We start from the raw sequence: 8240 nt of genomic DNA, 5'->3' as shown, positions 1-8240 counted from the left end.
TAATATAATCATTTAAGCTTAAAAATATATATTTTTAACTATAATCATTATATTAAGGAAAATAAGTAAGTATGTTCCTTTTGAGCCTCGAGTGAAGCTGCGGGCTAGTCTACTACAAGAAAATAACTCTCACGTAGAAAATGTATTATCACGCAAGCATTTTGTTTTAAATGCTAACGAGTCGAAAGACAAGATGGACGCCCGGCTATTATATTGATTGATCGAGATATATCTTTCAGCTAATTAAGACATCTGGCCGTTTTGACATTACCGTGGTATAATGGAAATAATTATGCTGTAGGTTTTTGTAATTTTCGTGATGATTTATGGTGACAAGTCTCAATTGGCCCCGGAGTCTTGAGGGTAATTGTCGTGTCGTCACAGTTACTGGCGCAAGGCAGTGTGTATTCAGCGTTGCTAGATTTTTTGGCGGGATTTTGAGTCTTATTTAGTAAAAAAACGGGATTATTTCGTCAAACGCGGGGCATAATATAAGAAAACGAAAATTAATATAGTTGAATTTTTTTTGCCTTGCTACTGCAAATCCAAAAAAAGTTTGAGTTTGTGAGACAAGTAACGTTACCAAGAAAAAGGGTTTAAATCTGTTGCGGGTACAATCATCTCATTAAGTCTCACAATTAGCCAAGATTTGTTAGCGCTAAGAGTTTTATATTGTCTATGCAACAGAAAGTTTTTAATTACAACGTGAAATTCCAACTGATAACAGCTCACGTAAAAAGGCAATGTATAAAAATTACCAACAATTAAATGTGGGCAAGGCACGACATGAAATGTCAACGATAAATATTAATTTAACGCGGTCTAAGGGTGGTTAGTGCTGCGCGGGTGAAGCGCGTTTTCGACGCGGATAAAAACTGCTGGGTATCGAGGATAAAATAATAAAAAAATATATTCAAAATACTTGACTTATTGACAAAAAATTGCTTAAAACAAAGTCTACTGCGGACTTCCATAGCGCAGGTGAAGAAGAAGCGGCGCAGCAAACTTTATGCAACATTTTCTCCAAAGACGATAAATTCTGCTTTAATCACAGTACTTATTTTATTACTTAGTAAGTAAATATATAGACGATTTAGTAGACATCTTACTGTGGCGTGTGGTCCGAATAGGACCACTACTATGAGTCGACTTAACGACTTACGGCTGTTAGGCAATAATAGCATTCCCTAAGGGTAGATATCGGCTAGGCGGCTGGTTGTAAAATTAAAGCGGAATTTTTATCATTTTGAGGTTATTTTTACGTTGACCCCGGGCTTTACGGCGTTACTGCCCCGAACGCAACCGGAATCATGCGGAGATTATAGATTATTGAGTGAGATTGAAACGACGAACTTTTAATTAGAACAAATTATTTGTAAACAGTAACTAAAACAGGAGTTTTATTCAGTTGAGCGACTAACAAAACGTTAACGTTAAGTATAATAAAACGTCGTGCGTGCGGCCAGCCATAGCATCCACTTTGGGCGCCAAAGCGGCACAATTAATAGCCTAAACTTTTTACAAGCTTTTTACACGGTGTGCTTGGCCGGCCGAGGCCGCTGGCTATTATACCAGGTTTGATCATAGACAAACAAGCTGCTTTTTTTAATTCAATAATTTCTCTCGTGTGAGCGGGAAATTTCTTTCGCGGCTATGCATTAAAGTTCAGGATCGGCTTGAAAATTAAATTTTTAATATTTGGATATACAGCTGCGATTTTATAACTAACTTAACGGCAAAACGACGACCTTGACCTCGGTGGCGCAGTGGTAAAACGCTTGCCTGTGAACCGAGAGGTCCCGGGTTGGATGTGAGGATATGGTGTGGTGCTGTTCTAGGCCAGATCTGGAGTCTATTATAAGAGTCCTAGCTTTTGAATCTCTACACTATATTTCATACAATAATAGGTACTTACCTACTTGCAAGAATAAAACATAGTAAAGTACTTACTACTAAATACTTATTTTTACGTTTGAAATTGAAATTTTGAAATTGTAATATTATTAACTATAATATAAATATTAGTTTATGTTCTTATTTATACTTATAAGGGTATTACGTAGTTATGTAATTATAATGTATCTTGATGGTATCTTTCTAAATATAATAGATATCCTTATCAACGATATATTATACTTATTATCCATAAGGACATTAAGATTAATATAAGTATCTAAGTAATAAGAATATTTACTTTCGTTAAAACTAATGAAAGTATTTCTACTAACTAGTAGAAATATTTATTTACGTTAGTAGAAAATATAATAACAAGTACGTCGCTACTTATTTCTATAACGTAAAATTAAAAAGAAAAATTATTTCGTACGATTTATTCGGGAAACTAAAAAGTAAAACTTTTAAAAAATAAAAATAGTTTCTTCCATTTTTGAACTCGACGAAACAACGATTAGCGGGGATACGTTCCGTTTCAAGCATGTTTCAAGCAATATATCAATGTCCTACCGAACAAACCAGTATATTCTTATTTCAGGGTTTAACTTACATCTCTGTTAAAAGTTATTAAGAATAAGTAGTCCGGCCTCGTATTCTGGCGTCCATGTTTATTTTTCAAACAATAATTGACGGTTTCGTAGTTTCTACAGTAATTAAAGAAATTAACAAACAGAAATAGTTTGAGGTCTTTTATTGGGTGCCGTAGGGTACGGGGATTTTAATGAACCTTTGTAAGGTGTTATTAGGGGAAGAAAAAAAGGGTTTTGTATTATTAAAGCGAGTTTCTGTTTACTTGTTAACTGTAATAAATAATTGTAGTTCATTTGGTAATGTGGCAGGTTTAAATTATATCTTCGATTGTACGTTGTCTAGATAAGTATAAGTAGATTTTTTTTGGTTATTCAACTAAGTAGGTAGGTATTACCTAATCAAAAATTAAAGCCTATTTTTTGTATGATTTTTGGTCTGTAGAGAAAGTAAATCTGAAATTAAAATGTCAATAACAGCTAAGTTTAAATAAAACAAAATATGATCACTTATTAATCTATTTACGTTATGTAGTAGAAAATATGGTGATATCTAAAGATCTCTTTTAAAAGATATCCAGCATATAAACTTGTTAATCTGCTCGCGTAAATAGGAACTAATCAAACAAAATCAAAATAATTCCTCATTAAAACATCGACGGAAGTAAAAACAGCAATTACAAAATATTAAATTAATCTTGAAGCCATTAAAAGGCGTGCGCAGATGCCCATTAAACGCTATGTTTAACAAAATGGCCGTGTTCCGTTTTCAAATAATCGATATCGATAATTTTCTCGCATCATGGCAATCTTTTTTTTTTCGAACGTGTTGAGAAGAGGCGATATTCATGGTTAGTCTTAGTTAAATTAAACAAATCTTTATAAAGGTTAATGTTGTCTGCGCCCTTTTTGGACGCAATTAAGATTAAAAGTCCTGACACTTGGGTTCCTTTGTTGTTACAAAACGCGTTCGATAAGGAAAGGTGTTATTAGCATAATCAATTCTAGCGCTAGAAGCATTTGGCTTGATTAGGGGTTTCGTGTTAGCATAAAAACTGTTTGTAACAATGAAGTTCTGTTATAAACGAACTAGACAAAAGTTAATAACGACAATAGTTTTAATGTACTTACGTCTTATCGTGACTTGGGTTTTAACTTTTAACTAAGTAAGTACCGAAATCAGGCATAGAATATAAATTTATATTTTTGCGTATGGTTTTATTGGTTAGGTACCAAGTCGGTCGATCGTAGGTGATATCAAAGTGAGTAGTAGATTTGATGCGTTTTTCCGTTACTTCTTCAGCCATAGAGCGTTGATGCCCATGGTCCGCTAGCCTTACTAAACAGATTAATACATAAACACAAGAAGATATTTATCTATATAAATAATGGGTCCGTAACCAGCGAGGTGAGCTTATTAACTTTATGACTTATATTATAATCGCAAATTACATACGATTAAACTGATTTTGTTTACAGATAGCTGGGAAATTGCTCACAGGTTGTTAGAAAAAAACTCGCTTTGGTAGAATTCATAGGCTACCATGAGCGTAGGCGGCATAGACAAGAAAACAATTTTCTTTCAACATGTTTTTTAAAAATGGAGGGAAAAAATATTCTAGAATTGGAATGGAGCCTTGTTGTACTAGAGGTTGCGTCAAAAAAGTGTGAGAATAATGTGATATTTTTATCGTTATTTATTTACTTATTAATAAATAACGATTGTATGTGTTGGATTTTGAACATTCCTTTATGTAAATAGTTATTTTCGAAATAAATTATTTTAAGCATTATGGAAACCACACTAACAAATGATCTAAGTGATGAAGTGTGAATAAAAATCGTTGGCACTCTTGTGCTGTCGCGCCAGTCACGTCTAGCCCTCTTCTATTTTTTTATGAAATCAAATCAAATCACCTTTTTTCTTCCCATCGTCTCTTTCTGCAAAAAAAATATTACAAATCCAAGTGTAAGGACCTAAATATTCTATTTATACCTAAATACTAAAAATATATATTCCGTTTTTTTTATTTGTTTTCTAATTTTTATGCGGTGGTTCTTAGATATGTGTGATCAAAATCGGTTCAGCCGTTCCAAAGCTGTAGCGAAATTAATATTTAAAGTCAAGGGTTTTTTAATTTGTCTAACAAATACTTAAACACAGTATTGCCTATAGTACCTACTTACCTATAGCTTCATTTTCAATACAAATAAAATAAATCGCTCAATGCACCTAAAAAAGTTTTTACTTCAATTAAATACAATAAAAGTGTTAGAATAACACCTTTTTGTATTTTATTGTGCTATTTAATGACACATTAATTTAATAATTTATTATCGTAACGCTCTATGATTTTTATTAGTTAATTACCAATGTAGCAGAAAAACGGATGTAATGTTGCTATCGGTAGATGGCGTTAGTATTCGCCATTACTTCCAAGTGTTACATGAAAGAAGTGTCCCAGGAAGGCCAATTATATGGAACTAGCTCATGCCCGCGAGTTCGCAAGCGTATATATATCCAACGGTAACAGTTATTTTTTCCTATGTCCAAACTACATGTACTTACCTAAGTACCTATGCAAATTTTCAAGAAGATTGGTGGAGTAGATAAAGCTTGAAGGGGTAACAAACAAAACTACTTAACTTCTTTCGCATTTAGGTATAATATTAGTTGGGATAGATAAAGAAAAAAGTAAGCTTATGGTATCTAGAACTGAAACAGCTGGCAATGGAAATAAATATGTGAAAGGAACACAATTAACAAAAACTTTGCTTATGATGTGTAAGATTATACCTAATTACGTAAAAAGTGCAGCTCTATTGCTCAGTCGTTGTCCGACAGCCGCGCTTTTGCCGTTTCGGTCGTTGTTTTGATGTCCGTCGATGGACAACGCAGTGATTTTATAGAGATTCAACGTACGTCAACGCACGTCAATCTCAAAACCTATGGAAAACAACGCATTCGCAACATGCTACGTCGACGCAACGTAGCAATGGCACTAACCTTTTATAATGATTTATGCTCGAAAACAACGCCGAATTAATTTTGAATTATCATTTTGTATGGGCGTAAAATTTTATAATCTCAAAATGTATATCGATATTAAACAGTAGTTGATCAAGTATCGATAGACAATTAGTCGGGTAACGAGACCGCCCGCGTCGCCCACACACAGTCATTGTTCCAACGACACTTTTATGATTGATTCCGCTAGGGCTGCGCTGATTCGTTTGTGTCGATATCGATAGTTTGGTCGGTGAAGAGAAAATATAAAAAAAAAATTGTATACATCTCACAGATTGAAAATTGCAAGCTAAATGTGTAAAATGACCTTTATTGCTTAAATAAATTAATAAAACATTTTTTTTAAATAAAAGGTTTTTTTTTCAAGGATTCGAGTTATGAACATATATTCCGACGAAATTGATTCTCCACTGAGATTCAAAACAGTAATCGTAATATTTATTGGCTACTGATAATTTATTAACAATTTGCTAGAGTAATTACATAAGTATACATAGTTTTTTTTCGTGATAAAATCAAATAATTTCTCATCAACAGATCTTTTTCTCTTTTATCTGATCATGCTGTCGGTTTCATTCGATTTTCATTCCTCATGTCATTTTTTTTGAGAATAACAATAATAATATTCTTTCTTTCGAGCATCAAGACTCATAAAAAAATTTGTTAGTAAATATATAAATAAATGTAAGAATCTAGGGTTAGTAACACGTTTTTAACTGATTAATAATAATTATATAATGCAATTTAAATAAATTGAATTGCATTATGTCCACAGCATTGGTTGATGTAGACGCTGTCCAGCCGGCTCGCTATCATAGCCAGGGTGTTGTTGGAGCTGGCTCGCATGCGCCGCACCAGGCCGACGCTCCGCTTGCGCAGGGTACAATAAGCATATTTGCCTATCATAAAGTAATAAACAAAATAATATTTGCATTAAACGTGACTAGGTTACAAATTGGCGTTAGGTATAAGAAAAAACGGAAATCTATACATATTTTACCGACTATGGGTATGCAAAATGAATGAATGAAGCATGCTATTTATAACAAAATAACAAAAAAACATTTTATTTAAGTATAGTTCATAAAATTAGACTTTTTTTAAATCGTTCAATTATCTATATATATATAAGTACGTGGACACAAACTACGAAATTTGATTTAACATAGTTTTTAAGTTTATTTATTAGTATCTATTGTGAGCCAGTAAGTTGCCTCGAATAAAGATTTTATTATTATGTTTATATTATTATTATTAGCGGCCCGTCCCGGCTTCGTTGGGTAAAACCATAATAAATTATACACCTTAACCTTCCTCAAGAATCATACTATCTATTAAAAAAAACCGCATAAAAATCCGTTGCGCAGTTTTAAAGATCTAAGCTTACATAGGGACATACAGACAAAGGTAAGCGACTTTATCTCTTATATGCAGTGAACAGGAGTCGGCCGTACGACATCAACGGGTTAATATGGAGTAGGTAGTCTTATTTTAGAGCGGGAACCGCACGTCGCAAAATTATCGACAGGTCCATCCCTACGTATCGATCATCTGGAATCGAACCGGCACCATACGGGCCATTAACCACCGCACCACCACGCCACTGCCTCACTGCCCCGTAATAACAAGTAATTTAATGTTGAACACACAACGTCATTTGGACCATATTAGATGGAGTTCGTTGACAGAATTTAGATCTAGTTGTTCGCTGCGAACTTAGACCACAACAAATTTCGATGAGTTTTTTACAAAATTGCGAATATTTCAAAAATGGCTCAACCGATTTTGATGCCCCGCGAACTTACAAATTCTATTGACGGATCGTGCATAACTTTTAAATTTCATCACAAATAGACCAACGGTTTGAAAAGTATCGCGTTACAAACATACAAAAAAAAAATTCTGTCCCCAGTTGATTTGTAGACATCGCTTGCTTCGCTCTGGCAACTACAGAAAGAAACAAAAACTTTATTCGGCTAGACAAAACACATTTACATAGCTAAAACATACCTGATTTTATACGAACTTAATACCGGAAAATTCGAAAATCAAAGCCGAAAAGGTTACCTATTAACCAGCTCAGCTATATGCTGCGTCATTAGCCACATCGCTGGGCCTGTATGACTGAAATAAAAAATAATAATAATAAATATATAAGTAAAAATAATAAAGTAAAATTCGGTTGCTAAGTAGTTACAGTATCGCAATTTTCAGTTTAGCCCGGCAAATTGAATTTTTGAAAATAAACTGCTTTTAAATACGTACTTAAGAGTCCGGGAATTATTTCATGAACTCAGTTTTTTTTTTTCATTCCATGGCTCCATCGTTGCGCCAAAACGACGATTTTGCCAACGTTAAGGTTGAAATTGACACGGATGAACTCAGTTGCGCTGGCTGCGACATAACACGTCATGATGACATCCGTCGACGGATGAAAAAAAAATGTATAAAGTTTCGATTATGTACGTCAACTCATGTCAATGTCAAACTATGCAATAAGGTCAAACTCAAACCCATGGAATTAATAGGTAGGCACTCGGGTTGTCCGAAGTACTTACTAAATCCATGGTTACAACACGGTGCCTCGTCGCAACGGAGCGCGACTGAGCATTGGGAGCGCGCCTGGCATAATGCCGGTAATAGACAATTGAATTGAGTTCGGCGAACTGTTTGCCGATAGTATAATACTAGACAAGCTATTATTGCAGTGCGTTTTGTTGTCAGTAGATGGC

At 34.1% G+C, this 8240-nt stretch overlaps 1 long non-coding RNA gene across 2 annotated transcripts; it reads right to left on the bottom strand.

Moving 5' to 3' along the window:
* Positions 1-5828: 5828 nt before the first annotated feature.
* Positions 5829-7857, bottom strand: LOC128680629 (uncharacterized). 2 transcript variants are annotated; one of them, XR_008405878.1, is made up of 3 exons: positions 7774-7857; positions 7519-7632; positions 5829-6407 (listed from the first exon to the last, which is right to left on the bottom strand). It is a non-coding gene; the product is annotated as an uncharacterized LOC128680629 (long non-coding RNA). The 2 variants fall into 2 exon arrangements; XR_008405879.1 differs by having other exon boundaries at positions 7576-7632.
* Between the last annotated feature and the right edge of the window lie 383 nt (positions 7858-8240).

This window comes from Plodia interpunctella, chromosome 24, assembly GCF_027563975.2.
Source record: "Plodia interpunctella isolate USDA-ARS_2022_Savannah chromosome 24, ilPloInte3.2, whole genome shotgun sequence".
In the NCBI taxonomy this organism is placed as follows: Eukaryota; Metazoa; Arthropoda; class Insecta; order Lepidoptera; family Pyralidae; genus Plodia; species Plodia interpunctella.
The sequence above is the reverse complement of the archived record's forward strand: the minus strand, read 5'-3'. Positions and strand labels throughout refer to the sequence as shown.